Source organism: Trichosurus vulpecula, chromosome 7 (genome assembly GCF_011100635.1).
Source record: "Trichosurus vulpecula isolate mTriVul1 chromosome 7, mTriVul1.pri, whole genome shotgun sequence".
Classification (NCBI taxonomy): Eukaryota; Metazoa; Chordata; class Mammalia; order Diprotodontia; family Phalangeridae; genus Trichosurus; species Trichosurus vulpecula.
In genome coordinates, this window is record NC_050579.1 from 173,983,015 (window position 1) to 174,010,849 (window position 27,835).

General features: G+C 38.4%; 1 protein-coding gene across 1 annotated transcript in view; it reads left to right on the forward strand.

Moving 5' to 3' along the window:
- The first annotated feature begins 23,847 nt into the window (after positions 1–23,847).
- GPR63 (G protein-coupled receptor 63) overlaps positions 23,848–27,835 on the forward strand; it is a 47,141-nt gene continuing 43,153 nt past the window's right edge. The window contains exon 1 of the mRNA XM_036768100.1: positions 23,848–23,874. The gene's annotated coding sequence lies outside the window, so the exon portion shown is untranslated. The remainder of the gene's footprint in view (positions 23,875–27,835) is intronic.

Genomic DNA, 27,835 nt, shown 5'->3' on the forward strand with positions numbered 1-27,835 from the left:
AAGCTCTAAGTTCTCCACAGCACCTGCTTCAATTGTCTTCATGGCCATTGGAACAAATTGTTCTCATCTGCCCATTCTGCTGGGGGAAGTCTTCATTCTTTGCTTAGGGGTAGACCTCTCCCTAATTCACTGACAAGTTTGAGACCTGTTGGATACCCTCAACTAGGTTTAGTCTGTCTGCCAGGGTGCGGCTGCTGGGCATGCTACAGCTTCTTGGAGCCACAGGAGAGAGTTGGATGACAAATGGACACCATAGGTAGATAAGCAGCTTTGTAAAGGGCTTGGCAAACCTTCATACCATAAGGGCTAGTTCTCCCTAATACCCCATATACCCCTCTCTTCCACATAATAGTTCTTCAAATGTTTGACAACAGCTCTTAACATCCTTTGTAAGTCTTATCTTCTCCTGACCAAAAATTCCCAGTTCTTTCAACCTATGTTCATATTGGATAAAATGGAGACCCTTCACAAGGCAGTTAGGTGGCACACTGGATAGAGAGCTGGGCTTGGAGTCAGGAAGACCTGAGTTCAAATTTGATCTCAGATACTTACTAGGTCTATGACCATGGGCAAGTCACTTAACCTCTGTTTGCTTCAGTTTCCTCATTTGTAAAATGGGAATGATAGCACCTGCCTTATAGAGTTGTTGTAAGGATCAAATAACATAATATTCATAAAGAACTTAGCACAGTGCCTGGTACACAGTAGGTAATATATAAATGTTTATTTCTTTCCCTTCCCTCCTTTACCACACTGGCTTTCCTGCTTCAGACACTCTCTAGTTTAATGTAGTTCCCAGCACTGGACACAGTACTCCAGATATTTGATCAGAGTAGAATGAGATAGCAGGACTGTAATTTACCTAGGCTTGGACAGTGTGTCTCTCAATAGTCTAAGGTCATTAGATTATTGTGACTGACAAATCACATTTTAAACTGGGATGGGATGTAATCTGAACTCATGGTGGGGAGGCAGGGCACGAACAGCCTTTTTGTGAATCTTCTTACTTATCTTGAGTTCCAACTCTTTATTCACTTTTGTTTTGTTCTTTCTAGGCCAAAGTCTATCATGATTGGTAGAGAAAACATGAGGCAAAAAGGAGATGAGTGGTTCTCTTTTCACTCCATCTTGTTATAATCATTTCATATACACCATGCAAAATTTCTTTTTTGATTCTTTGGTTATAATAACTTGCATTGGGATGGATTGGAAGTTTTTTATATACATTCTTTGTATGTGCACTTATTTACCTGCCAAAGCTTCTAAGAATATTTTTTTCTCATTCTCTCACACAAAATTGAGTAAAGGATAAATTGATAATACCATAGGCAGCAATCCTTGAAAACAGGGTAAGGAGTTTGGTTATGGCAGCATAATTGGTGCTAGTAAGCTAAAACACTATGGTAGCTATTTTTTTCAACACTGAGCACTTCATAGTCTTTCTTTCTACACAGATATTACCATCTCCACTTGACAGAAACTAAAAATTCCTGGAAATTTTCTATTTACTCAGTTGCTTCTACTCAACACTTCAATGAATATAAAGGAAGCCATTAGAGCAATGCACAAAGAAGAGAAAAGTGAATCATCCTGGGATTTATAAGTCCATTGCAGTCTCACTAAGTGGAAAAATGAACTTTCACTGGTAGTCATCTCATAGAGTCATAGAATTGTAAAAGAGTATTTTTGTGAAATTTAATAGGTTAGATCTTTTCCCTAACTAAAATTTCTAACCTTTCAAGACTCTATTCTTCCTTCTTGGTTTTTTTTCTTTACTCTTTCTAATATTCTGAATTTAAACAAGAAAACAACACCAGACTGACAAGTAGTTAATAGCTGTGGTATTTTCAACTGAAGCCAATACTAATTAATGCTCTTCTTACAAGCTGTGTACACAGACAACCAGCTGAATAAGTGCAGCTTGCTGTGGGAATTTTAATTCCCTAGATTGCTGGTAATAGCATAATCTTGTATAGTAAATATATAACGGGGGTGTCAGTGAAAGAAGCATTGACTAGCTATTTTAAAAATATTCATGCTGTTAATTGCTAGCTTCATAGAATATCATTCTTTCTTGCAGGGCTCATGAACATATTAGTACCTGCCAATTTTGTTGTATTTCTTAACTTTTGAGAAACAAAATGTTTTTCTGGTAGTGTAACTGAAAGTAGTATATGCTACAAAGGCTTTCTAAAGGCATCACAGTTTTATTATTATGAAAAAAATGTTTCTTTGGAATATGGTTAACTTCATTATCCAGGGTAATTGGGAAGGAATGTAGCTATTACATAACATAGGTTATCTAAATTACAGAGACTTATTGTCAAGTTCTATTTTATGACACCAAAATAATTGGTAAGTTTAGGTAATTCAGTTAAAAAACAGTCAATTAAATTAGGAAATCAGTTGAACCACCAAAAGTGGGAAATGCTTCTAGCTGTAACCTCAGTCACTCATAAGTGAGCCTTTGCTCTTCACCTTCATTAGCTCTGTCTATTCTGGATCACTGCAGAGCTTCTTCAAAGTTAATTATTCATTTGGGGATAATTGAGCTTTTCCCCAAATTTGTTTGCAGAGATTTGTGTCTCCATTTAAAAAAAAATCTTTCTTTGGACTAAGCCTTGACAATGAATATTATTTGAATTTGATTTAAAATTTAGATTTCTCCTGGTACATAATTAAACGTATAATGTAAATGTAAAGGCATTCAAAATTTGAAAAGTGTCAACACACAACAAAATTCCAAAGATTAAATTATTCATATGGGGTTCATTTTATACTTCAATTCACCTCTTTACTACTTTATCTCTCAACATTTCAAATAACCCCCAAATAGTGGGAGGCAGCATGGTACCATGGAAAAAGGGCTTGATTTGGAGTCAGAAAAATTGTCTTCCATTTCTGACCCTTCCAGTTATTAACAGTATATAAAGAAGAGTAATATAAAACCCCCTCAGTAATTTGATTGGTGTAGCATTAAATAGGCAATCAATTTAGTAATTATTTGTAATTTTTATTGGAGTAGCCCTTACATGAACAACTAATTACTTTAATCAATATTTCTCCAAATATTTGTCTACTGTTAATTGTCAAGACATAAATATTAATATATAAAAATAAAATACAAAAATGTATTTTATACATTTGGAAAGAGAGACTGAACAGATTATGGGATGACTTAAATGTCCAAGTGAGTTTGTAAAGAGAAACACTAGAAGGCTTACTAATACAAATGGAATAAGCAAAGATGTTTCCTTCTCTACCATTATTCAAAATTGTTCTAGAAATGCCAACTACAGCATGTATTGGTAATTAAGGAGGGCTTTTAGCACTTATTCAATCATGTGCCCTTGAAGAATTTGGCTTTTGTTTCCTTGATTAAATTAGAAGTCGTTGATGACCTCCTTGCCTCAAGGGAAAGCCTAATTTACATGGGTTTGAGTGACATGTTTGTGACCTCAGAGGCTTTTAGACCATATGGGTTTAAGTTGCATTTTTGTGACACTTTTAGGTCACGTAGGTTAGTCACATGTGTGACTCACCTTTGACCCTGAATAAGATATTAAAACGCAGAGGTTGGCATTCTCCCTTGTGGGTCTCACTTCTGGAGGAGTGTTGGTATGGGACTCTGGGCAGCTGCTCTAAGGGCCTCCTGGCTCGTCAAACCAGATGTTGATGGTTTCTTGGTAACTATGAATTGTGATCTGGTCTGTTTATATTGTGTATGTTGGTAACTTGTTTGTATTTGCTTTGAAGTTCAGGTTGCTGGCTTTTTCTCCTGAACTAAGTGAGTTTATATGTATATGTTGGATTAAAGTAAGATTGTTAACCCCTTAATGTTGCTTTCCTCAGTAAAGCAGATCAAAAGAACCTGTGCTGGCAGCATTCTTGTTGTTGGGCTTGTGTTGGTCTTTCACCCCCACAACAGCTGCTAGCTGAATTATTGCAACATAGCAATAAGACAAGATAAAAAAAATCAGCTAGGAAAAAAGGTATAAACATCAGTAAAGAGGAAAGAAAACTACTCCAGTTTGCAAAATATGTAATGGTATACTTAGAAAACCCCAGAGGATTAACAAATGAGTGGAGAAGACAAATAATTATAGGAAGTTTGCAGGACATAAAATTAAAACACAAAAATCATCTATATTTTAATATAATATTAATAAAAAATAGGAAGAAACAACAATAAAAGGAATTTTATTAAAATAACTACAGAATGCATAAAATATCTGGGAAATAAGCTACCAAGATGTGCACAAGATTTATAAAATATTAATATAAAACAATCTTAATAGAAGGGGAAACACATAATTGGAATTGTCCATGCAAGGGCCATACCAATAGAATAACATGGCAATAATAACTAAATTGATTGCTTATTTAACGTTATACCAATCAAATTACTGAGGGAATATGATTTAGAATTAGATCAAATAATGAGAAATTTCATTTGGAAGGGCAGAAGGTTCAGAATCTCAAAGAAAATTTAAAAAAAGTATAAAGGGAGCCTACCATTACCATACCTTAAACTATTCTTTAAAAATATTTGGCACTGGTTAAAAAAAAGAGAAGCAGATAAGTGGAACAGATCAGATAAATAACAAAGATAATTTAAAAATATTCCAGTGTTTTACAAGTCCAAGAATATAAATTATTGGAAGGAAGACTTTCTTTTTTGACAATAACAGCTAGGAAAACTGGAAAGTAGTTTGTCAGAAATCATATACCACAATAAGCTGAAAATGGACATGTAACCTGAATATAAAAGTCATACCATTTTAAAAAACAGTTTTGACCATGTAAAGTTTAAAAAGTGTTGTCACAAATAAAATCAATAAAGATAGAATTAGATGAGAAATGATAGAGTACAAAAATTTCCATCAATTATGAATGATAAAAGCTGGATATCCAAAATGTACAGGAATTTGACACAAACAAGACATTCCCCAAAAGATAAATGATCAAAGGATATGAACAATTTTGAAAAGATTTGCATACTATAAATGATTATTTGAAAACACATTCTAAAACAACTTTTTCATTTAATTCATATATATTGCAAAGATGAAAGAAATGAGGAAATATCAATGTTGGAGATGCTGTGGAAAGAAAAGCACACTGATGAACTATTGTTGGAGCTGAGAAGTAGTGTAACAATTTTGGATTTCAATTTCAAATTATCCAAGAAAAATGGCTAAACTGTTCATACTCTTCTACCCAACAATCCCACTACTAGATATAGATTCTAAGGAAGGTAAAGACAGAAACAAAGATCCAGTATATTCCCAAATATTCAAAGCAGCACTGTTTGTGGCAAAAAAGAGATAGAAATAAAGTCAATTTCCATCAATTAGAGAATGGCTTAAAATATGGCACATTAATCTAATGAAACGTTATTGTGTTATGAAAAGTGACGAACATGGGGAACTTGTATGATTTGTAAGAACTGATGCAGAGTGAAATAAGTAGGACCAAGAGACAAATATGTACAATGACTTCAACAATGCAAATGGAACAAAGGCCACTAAAAGGAAGTTGAATTGTAATAGAAAAATCAAAGAAATTCTGAAATTTCTTGCCTCATGGCAGAGAAGTAGGGACTATGCAGACAGACTATTGTATATATTGTCAGACAAGTTTTCCATTTTAGATATTTTTATTAAGTTGTTTTTGTTGTTTGGCATAAAGGAATTTTCAAAATGGATAGGGTTAATGGGAAATGACTAATATAAAGGCATAAGGCATCAGTAAAACATTTTTTTGAAAGTTGCAACAAGGTAACGCAACAGTGTTTATTATCAACTTAATATTGTCCTAGACAGTGTGCTAAGTGTTAGGGATACAAATAGCAGCAAAAAGGAAGACAATCTTTGCTCTCAAGAAACTTACGTTCCAATGGGGAAAGATAATTCACAAAAGGCAACTGAAAAGTTTGCGTGCCACTTTAATTTGCATTAGTTCACATAGGTCTTCTAATGCTTCTCTGTAGCCATCATATTCTTTGTTTCTTATACTACAATAATATTCCTACTAGTTGGCATCTACGTTGTTTTTTGCTTTGATGAAAATGTAGCTATAAATATTTTTATCTATTTGGGGCTTTCCTTTTTATCATTTATCTCCTTAGGGTATACACCTACCAGTGGAACTTCTGGGTTAAATGGTATAGACATTTTCGTCACTTTCTTCACATAATGCCAAACTTTATTTCAAAAGGGTTGGTGAAATTTGTTTTTTATGCCAGAATCAAGAAGGAATCATGAAAGATTTTGAGCAATGGAGTAATTATTTAAGTACAATAATAGCCAACATTTATGTACAAATTTCAGGTTTCCTAAATGCTTTCATATACAATAGCTTGATTAATGCTCCCAGTAACCCTATGAAGTAGGTACTATGCATATTATTATTATTCCCATTTTATAGATGAGGAAATCAAAGCTCACAGAAATATAAATGATTTACCAAGATCAAAGAATGGTAAGTGGCACAGCTGAGGTTCAAGTCTAAAGCTTTTTAGTCTGAGTCCTATGCTTTCTTCCTCCACTATAGCTGCTTTTAAATAGCAGATCTATGCAAAAAAGTAAGTAAGGAAACATGTGGAAAACTCTATCATAAAAGTGACTAGGCTGAAATTTCATGAAGAGTTTCTTAAAGTGGGTGATACTGCCCCCTGGGGGGTGCTTGAATGATCCAGGGAGGCATTAGCAGCCTTGGGTGCTATTTGGAGATGTTGAACAAAAATAAGCAGGTGGTAGAAGCATGAAGAAGGAAGAGAAGAGAAGAAAATTTTGAAAAACTATTCATACATGTTTCATATATTGTGTAACAGAGTTAAAGTCATAGTGATTACATTATTTTCCAAATAAACACACAAAATGCAAGTTATAACTGATCAGTGGTCAAGTCTACTGACAGGTCTTAACAAGCAAGTATTGGCAAGCAAGAGTGTCACATACTGTCAGAAAGTCCAGCATGCATTGGCAGGAATATGTGTATGTACTGACTTGTTTACAAAACAATACTGTATAGTTACATGATGCAATATTGTGTCATCAAAATTTTAATGCAGAAAAAACCCCATAGATTTTACAATAAGTTGTTAAATTTCAGATGCATCATTTTAAAATAAAAATTTTATATTTTTTGAAATGATATAATTTTTTTTAAAAAGCCATTAAACGGTTAAAGAAAGCAGATTTCCAGGGGGGCACTGAGTAATTTTTTTGAAAAGGGGGCAATACGCCAAATAAGTTTGGGAACCTCTGCTTTACAGCCTAATTGCAATTGTGAAAAAAAAAATTGTCTACTCTTCTGGTGACAAAGTAAGGTCTTACATACATGTTACGTGAAGAGCAAAAAAAAATCTTACTGGTAGTGAATATTACCACTTTAATATAAATTTGAAAAGGTTCTTGGTTCTTGATCTTCAAATATTTTCTCTATTATGAATGCTCAAAAAGTCTACATGTACATAAAATATTTAGTTAATTTAATATATTTAGTTTTCAGCATTTGAATTACAAATTTTCTCCCCATTTCTACCCTCCCAACCACTCCAAGATGGCTTATATTTTGGTTACTCCATTCCCCAGCCAGCCCTCCCTTCTGTCACCCCACTCCACTCCCATCCCCTTTTTCCTTACTTTCTTGTAGGGCAAGATAAATTTCTACGCCCCATCGCCTGTGTATCTTATTTCCTAGTTGCATGCAAAAACTTTTTTTTTGAACATCTGTTTTTAAAACTTTGAGTTCTAAATTCTCTTCCCTCTTCACTCCCCACCCACCCTCCCTAAGAAGGCAAGCAATTCAATGTAGGCCACATACGTATCACTATGTAAAACCCTTCCGCAATACTCATGTTGTGAAAGACTAACTATATTTTGCTCCTTCCTAACCTACCCCTCTTTATTGAATTTTCTCCCTTGACCCTGTCCCTTTTGTAAAGTGTTTGTTTTTGATTACCTCCTCCCCCTGTCTGCCCTCCCTTCTCTCATCCCCCCTTTTTTATCTTCTTCCTCCTTCTTTCCTCCAATTGAGTGTGTATGTAATTCCCTCCTCAGGTCAAATCTGATGAGAGCAAGATTCACTCATTCCCCCTCACCTGCCCCCTCTTCCCCCATTCTATCTCTCCCTCTCTCCCTCTCTCAATATATTCCTCTCTCATCCCTTAACTTGATTTTAGTTTTTTAGATATCATCCCTTCATATTCAACTCACCCTGTGCCCTCTCTCTATATATATATATATATATATATATATATATATATATATATATATATATATGTATGTATGTGTACACACACACACACACATATATATATATACACACACACACACACACACATACATATATATATATATATATATATATATATATATACATATACACATATGTATATTCCCTTCAGCTACTCTGATACTAAGGTCTCATGAATCATACACGTCATCTTTCCACGTAGGAATGTAAACAAAACAGTTCAACTTTAGTAAGTCCCTTGTGATTTCTCTTTCTTGTTTACCTTTCCATGCTTCTCTTGATTCTTGTGTTTAAAAGTCAAGTTTTCTATTCAGCTCTGGTCTTTTCACTGAGAAAGCTTGAAAGTCCTCTATTTTATTGAAAATCCATATTTTGCCTTGGAGCATGATACTCAGTTTTGCTGGGTAGGTGATTCTTGGTTTTAATCCTAGCTCCATTGACCTCCAGAATATCGCATTCCAAGCCCTTTGATCCCTTAATGTAGAAGCTGCAAGATCTTGTGTAATTCTGATTGTGTTTCCACAATACTCAAATTGTTTCTTTCTGGCTGTTTGCAGTATTTTCTCCTTGATCTGGGAACTCTGGAATTTGGCGAAAATATTCCTAGGAGTTTTCTTTTTGGGATCTTTTTGAGAAGGCGATCTGTGGATTCTTTCAATTTCTATTTTACCCTCTGGTTCTAGAATATCAGGGCAGTTCTCCTTGATAATTTCTTGAAAGATGATATCTAGGCTCTTTTTTTGATCATGGCTTTCAGGTAGTCCAATAATTTTTAAATTATCTCTCCTGGATCTATTTTCCAGGTCAGTGGTTTTTCCAATGAGATATCTCACATTGTCTTCCACTTTTTCATTCCTTTGGTTCTGTTTTATAATATCTTGATTTCTCATCAAGTCACTAGCTTCCACTTGCTCCAGTGTAATTTTTAAAGTAGTATTTTCTTCTGTGGTCTTTTAGACCTCTTTTTCCATTTGGGTAATTCTGCCTTTCAAGGCATTCTTCTCCTCATTGGCTTTTTGGAGCTCTTTTGCCATTTGAGTTAGTCTATTTTTTAAAGTGTTGTTTTCTTCCATATATTTTTGTGTCTCCTTTAGCAAATCATTGACTTCTTTTTCATGGTTTTCTCACATCCTTCTCATTTCTCTTCCCAATTTTTCCTCTACTTCTCTAACTTGCTTTTCCAAATCCTTTTCGAGCTCTTCCATGGCCTGAGACCAGTTCATGTTTTTCTTAGAGGCTTTTGATGTAGGTTCTTTGACTTTGTTGACTTCTTCAGGCTGTATGTTTTGGTCTTCTTTGTCACCAAAGAAAGATTCCAAAGTTTGAGTCTGAATCTGAGTACATTTTTGCTGCCTGGCCATGTTCCCCGCCAACTACTTGACCCTTGAGTTTTTCGTCGGGGTATGACTGCTTGTAGAGTAGAGAGTACTTTGTTCCAAGCTTGAGGGGTTGTGCTGTTGTTTTCAGAGCTATTTCTATACAGCCATCTCTGCCACACCAGTACTCCTCCTCCCCCAAGAACCTCCAACCTGGACCTCACTCAGATCTTCAGCAGGCTCTGCACTCCTGCTCTGATCTGCCACTTAATTCCTCCCACCAGGTGGGCCTGGGGCCAGAAGTAACTGCAGCTGTAGTTCTGTCCTCAGAGCTGTACCACCTCTGCTGTCCCTGGGGTGGTAGCCAGACTGTGAACTCCTTTCACTCTCTCCCCTGCAGCTTTTCCAACTAACCTTTTCTGTTGTCTTTGGTGTTTGTGGGTTGAGAAGTCTGGTAACTGCCACAGCTCACTGATTCAGGACGCTAGGGCCTGTTCCACCAGGCTCCCGGTCTTGTTGGTCCAGGCGCGGCTTACGCTGGGCTCTGCTCCACTTCGCTCCCAGCTCCCTGCGATAGACCTTACCCAGCGACCATCCAGGCTGTCCTTGGCTGGAGCCCTGCTTCCCTCTGCTATTTTGTGGGTTCTGCAGTTCTAGAATTTGTTCGGAGCCATTTTTTATAGATTTTTGGAGGGACCTGGGTGGGGGAGCTCATGCAGGTCCCTGCTTTCAAATTGCCATCTTGGCTCTGCCCCCATCTACATGTGTTTGTAAACTATCCTGTAAGTATATTCAAAAGTATTTCTATGAAATCTACAAAAAAGCTCTGTAGATTTCTGTTAGCCCTCTTCTAGCTCTTGAGGAATAGAAATATAGCCACACCTAATCTAATTACAGGGTTGGAGAACCTCTAATCAAACTAGAGGGTTTATAAATACTACACAAATCACTGGCGGGACAATCACTCACTCACTCCCACTCACACACACACACACACACACACACACACACACACACACACATACGCACACACAAATACAATGATATTATATGTCCTTTCAGCTCCCTTGCACCTTTGGGTCCATTTTGAATGGCCTGAGGCTAGTAATGGTTCTGTGGTCTTATTTTGAGGTAGTTTAAGGCAGCAGTGTCAAACTGAAGTAGAAATGGGGCCACTGAACCAAACCTAAGGATTCTTATGGGCCTTGTGTTTACTTAGAAAACCACGTATTGAAATTATCTATGTTATATTATAATTTTATTTTGTTAAATATTTTCCAATAACATTTGAATCTAGTTCTGGTGGACTCAGAAGTGTTGTGGTCCACATTTGGTCAGCAGGGTGCATACTTGATACTTCTGGTTTAAAAAAACCTTTTAAAAATGCATTAGTTTAAGATAAACTGACCCCAGGTACCCTTGAATTCACCAATCCTGAGAAGGTGAGAAAAAAGGAAGCATAGGATTGGAAGAATTCCTTTATTTTTTAGAGAGGATGCACTCATGGATTGATCCGTCATTCTGGATATTTCTGTCTACTTATCCCTCCTACTACCTTTGGGAGAAGAGGCCCAGCTTAACCATCTTACATCGGTTGGAATATAGTAGAAAAATGAAAATTGTGCTGGCACTCTGGATATTGAAATTATAGTTCCACTGTGCTATTACGTCCTTTGTGACTTTGGGTAAATCACTTGACCTTTGTGACGCTCAGTATCCTTATCCATAAAATAATATAAGATGATCTCTATGGACACTTCTTGCTTGGATGCCGCAAATAAAAGCCATATTATATACACACAGGAAAAACGCTCAGTGCTGTCATTTTCTGTAAGATCATGCTAGAGTTTTTGGCTCCAGTGTTAGTACTGTTAACTGCTGAGAAATCCCAAAGAGAAACCAGGGCGTATGCAAATCTGCAGTGGCAGAACCTTCCACACAGCTAACATTTTCAGTTCTACACACTAATTTGTAGTCCCAGGATGCTGTTGCTTAATGACCCAATGATTGATGAAGAAGTAGAAAATTAATTAGGAAGGCCAGAAAAGCTAAAACATAATGGTATCAATATATTATTGAACTCCAGAGCAAGCTGCTCTGCTAATCAGAAGCAGTACCCTAACTTTTAGAATCAGACTTATAGCTGTATGGGACCTTAGAAGCTAGATATGCAGCTTGGTGGTACAGAAGATAAAACTACCTCAGATACCATGTATTACTTAACCACTCAGCCTCAATTTTATCATTTATAAAATGGGGATAATAATAGCATCTACCTCAAGAGGTTGTTATGAGACCCAAATGAGATAACAGATGTAATGTGTTTTGCAAACCTTAAAACATTACATAAATGCTAGGTATTATTATTCCCCTCTTACTGAATCTACTCACTCATATCTCCGATGAGTGGTCATACAATTTCTGCTTGAACATCTCCAGTGGCAGGGAACTCACTACTTCCTGAAACTGTGAGATAGATTCTTTATTGCTTTGCCAAAATTATAGGAGCAGGTAAGTAGAGCAGTGGATAGAGTGCCAGCTCTGGACTCAGGAGGACCTGAGTTCAAATCCACTCTCATATACTTACTAGCTGTGTGACTGTGGAGAAATTACTTACCCTGTTTGCCTCAATTCCTCATCTGTAAAACGAACTGGAGAAGGAAATGGCAAACTACTTCAGTATTTTTGCCAAGAAAACTCCAAATGGGGTCATGGGGAGTTGGACATGACTGAAATGACTCAACAACAAACCATTTATTTCTCCATCTACAGCTTTGTTTTTTATTGCTTTCTTATTTGGAAAGCACCCCTGTTTTCCAACTGTTTATACAAATCCTATCTGTCCTTCAAGACCTAGTGGTAACACCTACAATTCTTCATGGAATCTTCCACAATTAAAGTAGTTTCCACTCACCTTTTCTTTAAAAGCATATCCATATTGCACAATTCAATAAATGTACTTACAAAAAAAATCCAGAAATGAGAAAGGAAGCAGCATGAAGAAGAGTATTTGGGTGAAGATAAGTGAAGACAAACACAGGCAATAGTCACAAGAGTCTATTACAGACCACCTAGAAAGAAAGTAGTAATAGAGGAGGCATTTGGCAAACAGATCACAAGCCTGGCATGGGGGTATGTATAGTACTGATAAGAGAATTAAATTATCCAGATAGCCATTGGAGTTCTCTCTATGCTCAAAGCAGAGGGACTAATAATTCATTGGCTTCCCTAAAAGACAATTCATCCTTTAGAAGGTGGCATAATCAATAGTTGGACCTCCTTTTCCTTATCTGATTCTTTTTTTAATTAAGATTTTTTATTTTTTAGTTTACTCAGTTCTGCATGATTTTGAGTTCCAGATTTTCTTCCCCCCTTCCTTCCCTCCCCAAGATGGCACGCAATGCAGTATATCTTATACATATAACTTTGCATTAAACTTATCTACACAATAATCAAGTTATAAAGAAGAATTATGACCAATGCAATGAATCATGAGAAAGAAGAAACAACACCAAAAAAAAACCCAAAAACAAAAGAGAAAAAACATTCAGACTCCATAGTTCTTTCTCTGGATGTAGTTAGCTCTCTCCATCATGAGTCCTTTGGAGCAGTCTTTGAACCTTGTATTGCTGAGAAGAGTGAAGTCTATCAAGGTTAGTCATCACAGAATCAAATATATCTGTGGTTGTGTATAATGTTCTCCTAGCTCTGCTCTGCTCACTCAGAATTATGTCGCATAGGTTTTTCCAGGTTATTATGAAGTCTGTATCTTCCCCATTTCTTATAGCACAATAATATTCCATTACATTCATATACCACAACTTGTTCAGCCATTCCCCAATTGATGGGCATCTCCTTGATTTCCAATTCTTTGCTAGTACAAAAATATAAATATTTTTGCACATATGGGTCCTTTTCCCCCTTGTGTGGTCTCTTTGGGATATAGCCCTAGAAGTGGTATTGCTGGGTCAAAGGGTATGAACATTTTTATAGCCCTTTGGGCATAGTTCCAAATTGCTCTCCTGAATGGCTGGATCAGTTCACAACTCCACCAGCAATGTAACAGTGTTCCAATTTTCCCACATCCTCTCCAGCACCTTATCTGATTCTTACAAACGAGAAGGAACTGTTTGCTGAGTTGTAAATGATAGAAAACCCAGAGGAAAATGACCACTCTATCTTAAAAACAACAGGAAAATTTGACACATACCTAGATTTTGGGAAAGCAGAGATAAAGGGGTTCATAGAAAGAATAAGCACAATCCAGTAAAGAAAAATTCTAAGGGGGAAATTGACCCAGGAAGAAGCTCTCAAGAATGAAATTTTAAAGACAGAGAAAAACATTCCAATGAGGAGGAAAAAAGGGGAGTTGTCTAAAGACATAATGAAGATGCAGTGGGAACTCAACCAACAGATTTTTTAACAATTTTTTTCCTAATTACATACATAAATAATTTTTAACATTCATTTTTTAAAATATTGAGTTCCAGATTCTCTCCCTTCCTTCTGATACTTCCCCCTCCCTGAGACAGTAAGCAATTAGATGATGGTTATACATGTGCAATCACAAAAAGCATATTTCCATATTAGTCATGTTGTGAAAGAAGACACAGACCAAAGAAAAGAAAAAATAAAGTGAAAAATAGTACGGTTTGATCTGTATTCTGACTCTGTCAGTTCTTTCTCTGGAGGTGGATAGCATTTACATCCTAAGTCCTTTGGAATTGTCTTAGGTCATTGTATTGCCAAGAATTGCTACGTCATTTACAATTGATCCATCTTACTATATTATTGTTACTATGTACAATGTTGTCCTGGTTCTGCTCATTTCACTTTGTATCAGTTCATGCAAGTCTTTCTAGGTTTTTCTGAAATCATCCTGCTTATCATTTCTTATAGCATAAAGTATTCCTTTACAATCATATGCTACAACTTGTTTAGCCATTCCCCAATTGATGGACGTTCCCTCAATTTCCAATTCTTGGCCATCACAAAAAGAGATGCTATAAATATTTATGTACAAATAGGTCCTTTTCCCTTTTAAAAAAATCTCTTTGGGATACATACGTAGTAGTGGTATTGCTGGATCAAAGCCAACTTAGATTTTAAGACCCAAGATGGAAAGAGTCAAGGGGAGTTGCCTAAAGAGATCAATGAAGATTTATAAATTCAATCTGAAGTATTGTGTTTTGGAATGGTATTATTGAGCAGTATGCTGAAGAGTCTTGAGATCATGCTATATGAGTATCTGTCAACAGAACTGGGAATGTTTAGCCTGGAGAAAAGAAGGCTTATTTGGGGAGGCGAGTGGAAATAACAGTTCTTTTCAAGCATTTGAAAGGATTTCATGTGGAATGGAGGGTAGACTTGTTCTCCTTTGCCCTATGGAGGGATTCTTTAACCTTTTTTAGGGTCATGAACTCTGTTGATCAACTTAGATTTTTAAAAGACACGTATCAAGATGTGAGCAAGGTCAGATAGTAGAAAATGAATACAAAATGTTGCATGATCTTATAAGAATAGTGCCAGGAATGCCAAAACCAAGAATGAGCTGAAGCTGAAGAGAAAAATCCAAGGTCAACAAAAATGGTATTGTTAGCTATATCGAGTGAAAGAGAAGGAACAAAGAAGAAACAGGACTGCTACTTGGGGTGGATGGCATGATAGTTGATGTCAGAATGAAGGCAGAGCTGCTCATTACTTGTTTTGCTAGTTTTCTCTATAAAGGAGAATGATCTTTGCACAGGAAAGGTTAAAAATAAAATAACTAACAAAGAGTTGAAAATGAAGCTAAACAAGGACATTGTAAGAGAGCACCTAACTGTGTTCGATAAGAATAAGTCATTAGGCCCAGGTGAACTACAACCTTAAGTACTGAAAGAAATCACTGAAAATGTGATTGGTGATTAGTAAACACCTAGAAAAGGAAGGAGGGATCACAAAGAGCCCAGCATGGTTTCATCAGGGATAAGTCATGCCTGATTAACCTTATTTCCTTTTCAGACAGAGTTTTGGGTTATACAAAAAGAATGATGTATTTTCCCTAGATTTTAGCAAAGCATTTGACAAAGTTTTTCCTCTTGAGGATGAGACGTAGAGATGTGAACTAGAAAAAGGTAGAAACCAAACTTTTTAATGGCTGGACTCAAATAATAAGCATTAATGGTTAATGAAGCAGTACTTGCAAGGAGCTCTCAGATAGAATGCTTAAGGGATTTGTACTTGGCTCTGTGCTATTTAATATATTTATCAATAACTGGGAAAAGACACAGGAAGCATGCTTATCAAATTTTCAGAGTACACAAGGCTAGGAGAGAGAGTTTTGGAGGGCAGTGAGGAACACCACCAAAAAAATTTACAGGCTTGAACAATGGACTGGGATAAAAGTGGGATTTGAAAAATCAACTTCACTAGAATAAGAGGTGGGAAGATTTGGCTAGACAGCAATTAAAAAAAAAAAAAGTCTGGACATTTTAGTGGACTACAGGCTCCATAGGAGTCAGTAATGTGACATTGTAGCCACGACTGCTAAAAGGATCAAATGTTTGTTAAACATAATCTTGGACTACAATTAGAGGGGCATAGCATTCAGGACTAGGAAGTAGACAGTCTCATTTTACCCTGCACTGGGCAGACCACATCTAGAGTACTGTGTTCAGTTCTGAAAGCAACATTTTTGAAATGGTATTGATGAGAAGAATGCTGAAGAGTCTAGAGATCATGCCATATGAGTATCTGTCAAAGGAAGTAGGAGTATTTAGCCTGGAGATGAGAGGGCTTGGTTGGGGAGTGGGGCTGGAAATGACAGCTGTTTTAAAATATTTGAAAGGCTTTCATGTAGAAGAGAGGGGTAGACTTGCTCTGCTTTGCCCTAGGGAGGGATTTCTTTAAACTTTTTTTGTGTGTGACATGGACTTCTTTGGCAATCTGGAAAGGCAATCTGGCAAGAAAACCTATGTACTCCTCAGGATAATGTTTTTAAATGCTTAAAGCCAAATGTATCAGATTAAAAAAATAAATAAATTACTTTGAAATACAGTTATCAAAATATTTCTTAAAAATTCACAAATGACAGGTAAAGTCCTGCCCTATAAAGTAGAACTAAGAGAGACAGGCAGAAGTTGGAAAGAGGCAAATTTATGCTTGATGTGAGGGGAAAAAATTCCCAGATGAAATTCAACCTCAGAAACTTATTAGCTGTGTGACCCAGCGTAAATTATTTAACCTCTGTTTGCCTCAGTTTCCTCATCTGTAAAATGGGGAAGGACAATAATAGTACCTACCTCGTATAGTTGCTGTGAGGATCAAATAAGATAGTACTTGAAAAGTACTTAGCGCAGTTCTTGGCACATAGTAAGTGCTATATAAATACAAGTTATTGTTGCTGTTGTTAACCAATAGAGCTGTCCTAAAGTAGAATGGACTGTCTTGGGAGCTAGCGGACTCCTCCTCAGTTTATGTCTTCAGACAAAATGCTGGATGGTTACTTGTCAGATATGAATGTTAAGTGGGTTCTTATTTAAATACGGGCTGGACTAGAAGGCCTATTGGGTCCTCTCTGACTATGTAATTTTATACAGGTAAATCATGAATGTGGAAGATAGGACCTGAAAAATAACGATCACGTTCTCAGGTTGAAGTACTATCTTTTGAAATAGACATCCGAATAAGGCTCATAGGCATCATTATGAGTAATATTATCTTTGAATACAAAAGATAACGAGCCGGGTCCTCTTCTCACATCTGTCAGTCACTACGCTTTTTTGAACTTCCATTTCCTCATGTATACATTGAACACATCATTTTGGATAAACTCTAAGGTTTCTTCTGATTCTGACATTCTGTGATTGTATGCTGTTCAAGCGCCATTTCTATAGAAAAGGCCAAGCAAAGGAAATGAGATACACAAAAAAGTCAATTTTATTTCTTAGTAGCAATTTCAAGGAAAGGCCCAGTGTGAGGAGGAGGTTGGCTGAATGGAAATAAGTAAAAAAAAATGAGCGAAATGAAAAAAAGTCTCCATGCTTTGTCTCTTATTATAACTGATAAAGGAGAATGACAAGAGATGGCAAGTCAGGTTAGCGTGTGCTATTAAGATTAAGAAATTATATTGTTCACACAGTTTTTAAAGGGAGATGATGAATATCCCAATGAACTTCTCCAATTTCATCCCCAGTTAGAGTAACTAAATAAAATACTATTTACCAACAACTAGACAAGGCTGCACATATTTACTAACTCCATTGGAATGATATGCGCAGGAGAGAACGGTAATAAAAAAATTAGAAGATGGAAAGTTATTGGTAGACTTCACGTTGGTAGATTGTATTATGAATAGGAGCCTGCAACCCGGGCCTCTGAGAAGTAAGAGTAAAGAAAATGCATTTTAGCAGGTAGGAGCTATTGAATGCCCTAGGACAGGGGTAGGGAACCTGCGGCCGAGAGGCCACATGTGGCCTCCTCTGTCCTTGAATGTGGCCTTTTGACTAAGTCTAAGTTTTACAGAACAAATCCTTTTTTTAAGGGGATTTGTTCTGTGAAGTTTGGATTCAGTCAAAGGGCCACACTTGAGGATCTAGAAGGCCACGTTTCGCTTTGAGGGCATACGTTCCCCACCCTTGCAGCACAATGAACAAAATCTCCAATGACCTAGGGAAGGGCTGTCCAACCTTAGGTTATCTTAGGGCCACATTAATACAAAATAATTATTCGAGGGCCACACCCAGAATAAAAAATATAGTACACTAATAGAAAGTGGGGGAACTTCATTAATACAAAAGCAAACACAAAACAACAAAGCGACAACACGACAGTATAAAGGTAGGTGGATACTGACTAATCTGCATCATACAGACGGAACACATCCCACAGATCAATTGAAAATTCTGTGCAATGCAACTGGGAAATAAAATATACAGGCAATGGGGCATAGAAATCTATCTTGCCCTATAAGGAAGTAAGGGAAAAGAGGATGGGGCGGGGAGTGGGGTGACAGAAGGGAAGGCTGACTGGGGAATGGGGCAATCAGAATATATGCCATCTTGGAGTGGGGGGGGAGGGTAGCAATGGGGAGAAAATTTGTAATTCAAAATCTTGTGGAAATCAATGCTGAAAACAAAAATTATTAAATAAATAATTAAAAAAAGAAAATTCCATGCAATATGTTTCATCCGTAATACTGCTTTAAAACACCAAAGAAAATTAACATCAAAGAGATGATTTATTAGAGATAGAATTTAAAAATCTAATACATATTCCATGCAAATTATTATTTTATTTTTTTGCTTGTGAAAATTAAAACCCACAGGCGGGCTGTATAAAATCTCACTACGGGGCCAAAGCCCTGACCTAGAGCAAGCCAATTGATCTCTCTAGGCTTACTTTCTTATCTGTGAAAGAAAAGGTTTAGGCTGGATTATCTCTAGGTGGTTCAGTGGATGGAGGGATGGAGTACTGGGCTCAGACCTAGGAAGATCTGAATTCAAGTACTGCTTGAGACACTTATTAGCTGTCTGACCCTGGGTTAGATACTTAAGGCTTCAGCTTCCTCGTGTGTAAAACGGGAATGATAAAAGCACCTACCTCAAAGGGTTGGTGTGAGGATCAAATGAGACAACATATATAAAGTGTTTTGTAAATCTTAAAGCCCTGTAGAAATGCTAGCTATGACAAGTTTCCTAAAGCCATTGCTCTGTGGATCACAACAAAATGTGGCAAGTCCTCAAACTGATGGGAATACTAGATCATCTTACTTGCCTCCTGTGGAACTGTATGCTGGACAAGAAGCAACAGTTAGAATAGAACATGGAACAACCGATTGGTTTGAGATTGGAAAAGGAGTACAACAAGGCTGTATATTGTCGACTTATTTATTTAACTCACATGCAGGGCACATCATACGAAATGCCAGGCTGGATGAATCAAAAGCCATAATTAAGTTTGCCAAGAGAAATATCAACAATCTCAGATATGCAGATGATATCACTCTGATGGGAGGAAGTGAAGAAGAATTAAGAAACCTCTCGATGAGGGTGAAAGAGGAGAGTGTAAAAGCTGACTGGAAGCTTAACATAAAAAAAAAAAAAACTAAGGTCTTGACAACTGATCCCAACACTTCCAGGCAAAGAGAGGGAGAAGAAATGTAAGCAGTGTCAGATTTCATATTTTTGGGCTCAAAGAGCACTGCAGATGGTGACTGCAGCCATGAATGAAAAGATTCTGGGAGGAAAGCTATGGCAAATCTGGACAGCACACTAAAAAAGCAGAAATACCACCTTGCTGACAAAGGTCAAATAGTCAAAAGCTATGGTTTTTCCAGTAGCAACGTAGGGCTGTGAGAATTGGACTCTAAGGAAAGTTGAATGCCATAGAAATTGATGCTTTCAAATTCTGGGGCTGGAGAAGACTTTTGTGAGTCCTGTGGACAGCAAGGAAACCAAATCAGTCGGTACTTAAAGAAATTAATTCAGGCTGTTCACTTAAAGGTAAAATACTGAAGCTGAAGCTTAAATACTTTGACCACATAATGAGCAGATGGGACTCATTGGAAAAGAGCCTGATGCTGGGAAAGATTAAAGGCAAAAAGAACGGGGGACAGCAGAGGATGAGATGGATAGATAGTGTCATGGGAACAGTGAACATGAACTTGGACAGACTTCTGGAGATAGCAGAGGATAGAAGTGACTGGCATGCTATGGCCCTTTGGGTCATGAAGTGTTCAACATGACTGAAGGACGGCACAACAATAACACGTTTCCTCCTAGTCCTAAAAAGTTCCATTATTTTAAGCACTAGTAGAAAGAAAGATTTGGAGAATCATGGGACTAGATTTTTACAGCACTAGTAACCCTATTCCATTGGCATAATAATTTTGAGGACATGTATGCTTATGCCAAGGGAAAAAAACCAGCTCTATGTTAAGGGATTAGAGGGCCTTAGGCATAGTGAGTGTCCTTCTCACTCATTCTGCTCATGTCTGGGGTTGGGAAGGCTCTTGGGTAATTAGTAAATGAGGCAGAGGTCCACTTCTTTCCATTTCTACTTTGAATGAAAAGCATGGCAAATAAGATCCAGTTAATACAAATGCTTCATATTTTATAAAGGAATGAGCAACAAGCTCTCCCTCAGAGTACCTCTGAAGATGTCTCCCTACGTGGAAGAGGCCGAGGAGAGTAATTCCAGTCATGATGATGCAATGGAAATGCCTTCCAGAGTTCTTTAACTGGTTCAGCTCTGCTAACCACATAGTGATGAGAAGCCTTTTCAACTAGATTTGCATCTGAAACTTGGGGTGCTTGAAAAAGTCACTAGAGAGCAGAATTCCTTGGCTACCTCTTCTCCTCGAGTACTTTGAATCCTCTGACAATGGCGTGCAATGAGAGATGGTGTTGTAAAGTGAGGCCTTGAGACTTTTCCTCTCTAAGGCAGACATGGCTCCATAAAATTACAAATCAAGAGAGTGAGTCTCTGGGAAGAGAATGGAACTATAGTACTTCCTACAATAATATGCTTCACATATATTATTTTATCCTCAAATTACGCTCAAACAACACTGTGAGATAAGAAATGAAAATATCTCTCAGACAGAAATAATTAGCAAATCATTTTACAAATGGAGAAACAGACTCAGAGAGACTAAGTGAATTGTAAGAATGTCCATGGCTAGTAAATAGCAAAGTTAGGAGGTGTCCTGACTTCAAATACAATGTTCTTCCTACCATGCTTTGCTGCCTTGGTTCTCCCTCATCATCCCAGAACAAAATTAGCTTCATCTCTTCCTTCTTTTTCCCCCAGAAGGTGCTCAAGCCAGTAAGTTATGGCAAAACAAAACAAAACAAAAAACCAAAAAAAAAAGCGTAGTTTTAAGTGGATAGGGTAGTAACGATGATCAGGATGGCAGAGACAGCAGGAAAGAAAAACAAAAGGGTGGAAATTTTGTGCATGGAAATCACATTGTACTGGGCCTTGAGAAAAATGTTCCTTTCATGCAATAGCTATGTGGATAAGTAAACTTGCCTAATGCCACATAGATGTGTAGTAGCAGTGCCGGAGGTCAAACCTATATTATATCCTTGGACTCCACCTTCAGCCCTCTCTTTCCACTGACTGAACCACGCTACCTCTGTTTATAAATGTTGGTTGAATTAAACCTTTTTTTCTCCCTTGACTTAGGATTTTATCATTTAGACTTTGAGAGCCTGGATTGCTGAGGGGTTAAGAGCCTTGCTCATAGTTCATGAAGTCATAGATCAGGAGCTGGAAGAGTACTTAGAAGTCAGGTAGGTCAGGAAAAGGGGCAGTTAGGTGGCACGGTGTATTAGCTGCAACTCAGGAAAGCCTAAGCTCAATTCCAGCCTCAGACCACGCTATGTGACCCGTAGGCAAGTCGCTCAATATCGGTCTGCTTTCACTTTGCTCATCTACAAAATGGGACCTACCCTCGGATTATTGTGAGGAAAAATGTGACACTTATTTGTAAAGTACTTTTGCAAACCTTAAAGCACTATATACACACTACCTGTTATTATATTGAATGTGTTGAGAGGCAGAGCTTGAGCTTGGGTATTCCTGATACTTCAATTTAATCAGAAAGGGAGTCATTTAATCCCTTTCTTTGTTGAATTGAGTAAGACAATTGTGCCCTTTGTGTGTTGTCTAAGGTAGGCTCTGAGTCCTTACAATGATACAATGGGATTTGAATTAATCACGAAAGAAATACCTAAGTGCCACGAAGACAGGAATTTTCTGGTATTAAAAGTTTGCGTTTATACAAAGTAATGATGAAGGCTGTCTCTCATTGCACATCTCCTCTGTCCTCCCTCGGCCCATGTTGCACTCTAGGAAGCTGCCTCTTTTGCCCACCCCTATTTCTGGCTCTAGTAGGGCGGGGTGGTGCTAGCAGTAAATACAGTGAGTGATTTAAAAAATGGCTTTCCCCCTTTCCCCAGAAAACTCTTTGAGTAGGGGTCGGTTGTAAATTGGTCAACGGCTAAGGCAGTGAGGGAGAGAAAGGAAAGGGCAACCCTCGATGAGTCAAGTCCTTAATACTGAAATCCAAGCAGATGGTAAGTATTGCCAAGTGTCGGTTCTCCAGAGGAAAATGCTGCAACCTCATAAGAGGCACGGAGTCTAAGGACTTGGCCCTGGTCGCCTCTGTCACCCTGAGCCAGTGACACCTTTGGAAGCAACTCCTGCAAAAATTAGGGGTTTCTGAAATTAGCAGAGGCCCACGGGGTGAGGTCTGCCTCGAGTCCTTGGAGCTGACCAAGGACTTCCTTAATACCTTGCACCTCCAAGGACCTCTCTCCAGGTCGGGTCAAGAAGCTGGCTTTCTTGGTTAAGTTACCTTCCTCAAGAGCCTGGCTCTAGTAAGCCTAGGAGAGGAGGAAGGAGCGGGTGAGAAAAGAAGCTGGTGGCCGGGTGGGAAGGCGAGTCCCGGAGCCATGTGCAGCAGTCCGGCCTGGGGTCCCGACATTCTATTGGGCGTTCTGGGGAGTCGGGGGAGGTGCTGGTTAGCGCGGCCCTGACCCAGGCCAAACCCAGGGCTTCTGAAGTTGGGGGACGTTCTGGGGCTGAGCTCAGAGACTGGGGCGGCGCCACGTGCACGCTCCTGGAATTTGCTAGTCCTCCTCCCCATCCCACCCTTCTTTCTGTCTCGCTCCTCCTGCTAGCGAGCGGGCTGCAGCTGCAGCGGCGGCTAAAGCTCAGAGTCTTTAAAGCCTCTGCATGGGGTGGGAGCGAAGCCGGGTTTGTTGGAGGTGGCGGGGCGAAGGCAGAGGAACAGGCATGAAGGGACCCTCAGTCTGCCCAAGCGAAGCCTAAGACGTCGGCCTAGAGGTATTGGTGCAGAGCTTCCTCTCCCTAAGAAGATATGTCTAGGACACGCAGCCAAAATGTGTATGTAACAGAGACCGACAGAGTCGCAGTCCAGTTCTCTTTCCAAAAGAGGGACGTCTCCTTTAAGGAGGGAGCCCTGGGTTACCCGGGGGGGCGGGACACCCTGTGCAAATAGAGACAGCTGCAGAAGCTGCTCGCGAGCGATGCTCTTCTTCACTTTCTGCTCCAGCTCCCGCCGCTGCTGCCTCTCTTTCTCCACCTCCTCTTCCTCCTCCTCTTCTTTCTCTTCCTCCTCCTCTTCCTTCTCCTCCTCCTCCTCCTCCACCAGCTTGCACGAGAGCTTTTGTTTTCCCGGAGCCGAGGAGAGAGCTGCTATGTCCGGAAAGTTCCCAGAGGGATCGGCTCGGGCCACGCTGCTTGGGCTCCGCAGGGATTCCCCGGGCTTTGTCCTTTGTCCGAGGTGAGGCTTTGGACCCTTCGCGTGCGGTTTTCCTTGGTGCTGGTGGTAGGGAGGGTCCTTGAAACGGGGCTGCTGAGGGTGGGAACGCTGGAGGGCTTTCTGTTCTGGGGCGTTTCTCGGAATGCGCCTGGGTACGTGGGAGCCCGTGGCAAGCAGTCTGCCTGAATTTGCAGAAGTTGGGGCTGGGGGCTGGGCATTTTCGGGCACCGCGAACCTAGTTGCAGTTGGAGACATCATTTTCTGCAGCGGAGCCCCCTTCCGCAGAAGGAAGACTCCTGGCATCAGTGGCTTTTCCAGAGGGAATGCCACCCAGTGGACTGGGTGGGCACTCGTTTTCCCTGACACTTGCCCCTTCTCTTATAGTCTTTTAAGTCACTAACCCTAACCGCCCCCCCCCTTTCCCAGAGTAGGGGAGATCATTAAGCAATTAGGCCTTCTTGGAAATCAGTGTACTTAGTACAGTTTGGCATATGATTCCAGACCTTTCAAGTATCCAGAAGGTTGGGAATGAGAACTAGAAAAGATCTAGAAACCTTTTGAACCTTAGGACAACGTCCTGGCATTTTCGTAGTTAAATATCACAATGTTTTATTAACTGGTATCTGTTGAAATAGGTGAAGAATTGGTTTTGGGGAGAGGGAGTTTGGGAAAGGGGGATAGGGGCATACAATACCTTTTAATATTATTTGAACTGGAGGCAGATGTATATCTGTGTCTTTCATTGTTTCCTTAGTTAAATTCTTAAGGCAACCTTCCTTTCAGATTGTTTTCTTTAGCTGATTCCCTTCCTCCCCTCTCTCTCTCTCCTTCCCCATTTTGGAATTATGCAGTTTTGCAGAAAGAGCCTTTTTCTCTGGGACTCGGGCTTTTTACTAAGGATAACCATAGTAATAGAAAGAACATCCCTTCACACTAATATTGTCCCTTCACCCCCCACACCCTCCCATTCAAGTTATAAATGAGTCCCTACTGTGAAATGTAGACGACGTACTAATGCATGTTGGAAATCCAGGAATTCCTCTAATCATGCAGCAGTGTCCAGTGAAAATGTAACAGTATAATTTTACCCCCTTCTCTTTTTATATTTACCAGTATTTCCTCTTTATTTTATTTGGTGAATTTGCTTTTCATTCAATTTGAGTTTAAAAGAGCCTAAACTGGTAAAACCCTATTATATCCAGGAAAGATAATTGGAAGGCATCACCTGATGTTTCACTTGTCTCAGATGATTTTGCTGAGAATATTGCTTAGTTAAAGGTAAAGGTCTTGATGAATCCAAAGATGGTGTGTTTCAACATATGAGTTTTTAGCATGATGTGATAGAAAAGGCTTTTTGGTCTGGAGGTAAGACAACTCAGGTTGACATCTTGGCACTGCTTCTCACTGTGTAACCTTGTGCAAATCGCAACTTCTCTTGGCCTCTCTTTCTTTATCTGGGAGATGGATAAAGTCATAGGATCTTAGATTTAGAGTTGGAAGGAACTTTTAAGGCCTTTTAGCCCAACCCCTGCAATTTATAGCCAGAGGAAACTAAGACCTTAAGGTTTCTTTCAATTCCAAAAGCTTATAATTACTATAGTTCTCATCTTGCTGCTAACTGGCTGGGTAAGTTGCTTAACTTCTTTGGATCTCAGTTCCCTCATCCCTAAAATGAGGGCAGAAGCAAAATTTTGTTGACATTTTTGTTTAAAAAAATGAATCAAGAACATTTTATAAGGTGAAGAGATTGTGTAAGCTGAACCAAAGAAAGTAGTGGCATATGGGATTTTTTTAAGTGTGGGGAAGGGGGTCAAAAGAATTATTTTGGCATCTGTCTTGATTATACTGTTGCATCTACAGGGGAGTATAATGTGCATGCTTTCACAATGGATTGATAGGGATTGTAGGAGAGAAGTTCTAGTTGTAATAGGAGAATTTTTACAGAATATCATTCCAGAATAAACTTATAATACTTGTAAACTATATTTGGACAATATATGATCTTTTCTGATCACGATATTTTCACAAACCTTTCAAAAATAATAGGACATTTCCCCTTTGCCCCCAGACAAAGTATTTTCAGCACCTGAAAATTTGTGATGAGCTGAAAAAGATTTGAAAACCAATTACTTGGGGTTAAGTCAAACACTAAGAAATTCCCACAAAACTCTGGTTGCTTCTTTATTTCAGAATTTCTGGACCCTAGAGGAAAAACAATGAAGCCAGTTTCATTATAATGGGTTCACAAGCTGCTTTAATTTAGCTCCTAGGATTTTATCGATTGGTTCTTCCACATTGAAATTTTGGAGTTGAGTTTATTCTTTTTGATGGATTTATAATAGATGTTTTGTGAGTGCTTCTCTTTGAATGTTTTAAACATTGTTATGAAATGTATATTCACCTTCAGCCATCACTGACAAGATTAAGCCTTACTTGCTAAATCATATGCCTAAAGAGCTGAGCTATAGGCGTTAGAAGCAGTCCCTAGTGACTATCATTTTTTTGTTAGTATAAATTCCTTTTAATACTATTGTTTGTGTCATTTGTTTTTATATGCTAACTCTTGGCATGACTTGGTCAAGGGCCACAGACATAAACAATCACCACTAAGAGGTGTTTTTGCCCCCAGACTCTTAAAAGGTATTGTTTCTTGTCACAATATAGTTATACCTTGACAGTGTTTGCTTATGCCTAGCATTACTCAGGCATCTCTGATTTGCTTTCAGAAGAGTTCTCTTCATAAAATGATGTCCACCAAGGTAAGTTTTTCTTCCTAGAGTAGCTCCTTAAATTTGCTGGAGCTTTTTCCTTTTATCTTTAGCCATCAGCATCTGGAGATTTATCGGGTAGGATTAAAGTCACCTCCTTGGGAGCCAAGTTATAGATAGAGAAGTTTGAGTATTCCATTTTGGGAAACATTGTATTAGATATTAGAATTGAAAGAAGGGCCAATACAGAGATTGCTTAAGTTCAATGTATTTTAAAGTCCAGTAATTCAGTGACAGATCAACAACCAACATCTCTGTCTGACTTCTGTCAGATGGTACATCATCACTGATACTTAATTGCCAAATCTGAGACACACACACACACACACACACACACACTCTTATGCATGTATGTATGCATATATACATACACATATACACATGCATGTGTAATACATATGTGTGTGTGTATAAAGTCAACTGAAGCAGTAATTCCTAGATTTAGGGCTGGAAGGAACCTAAAGGATCATCGAGCCCAAGCTCGTCCATTTTACAGAAACCTGGAGAGGTTAAATGACTTCAATTCACTGAGTATTAAATGAGCATCTTTTATGTCCATGGCACATTCTTAGCACTAGAAAAAAATAAAGACATGATCCCTCAGTTCATAAACAGCAGAGCTGAGATTTGAACCCAGGTTCCTTAATTCCAAATCCACCAACCTTTCTGTTGTACTACCCTGCCTATTTGACTACCCAGACCAACATTTGAGGGTATTTTTTTTCACTTACTAGTGTGATTGCAAGACATGTGTACATATTTTCTGTAAGTGCCCTTTGTTGTCTTACAATTGAGGATTTTTTATATTTTTTAGTTCAATTTGACAGACACATATTCATCAAGTACTTATTGTGTTCCAGACGCTGGGATAGGCACTGAATATTGAAAGACAAAAGTAAAAAAGTCCCCTCCCTCTTCTTAACTTTGGCAGAAAACCTCTTAAGAGCAATTCAGTTTAAAGCTAAACACTCATTTTAAAATTTATTCTTAGGGTTTGAGAGTATTTGATTTTTTTTTTGCTCCCATATAATTACATGATTGAAAAACAAGGAATTGGTATTTTTTTTGGCTATTGAACTAAAACCATAGTATTTTAGAGATGGATGGGGTTTTGCTAGTTGACAATTTTTTTTAACTTGACATTTTCTTTTTTAGGTCAGATGTGACTTTAATTTGAACTGGATTTGACTACAAAGTGTAGGTACTTTTTCAAC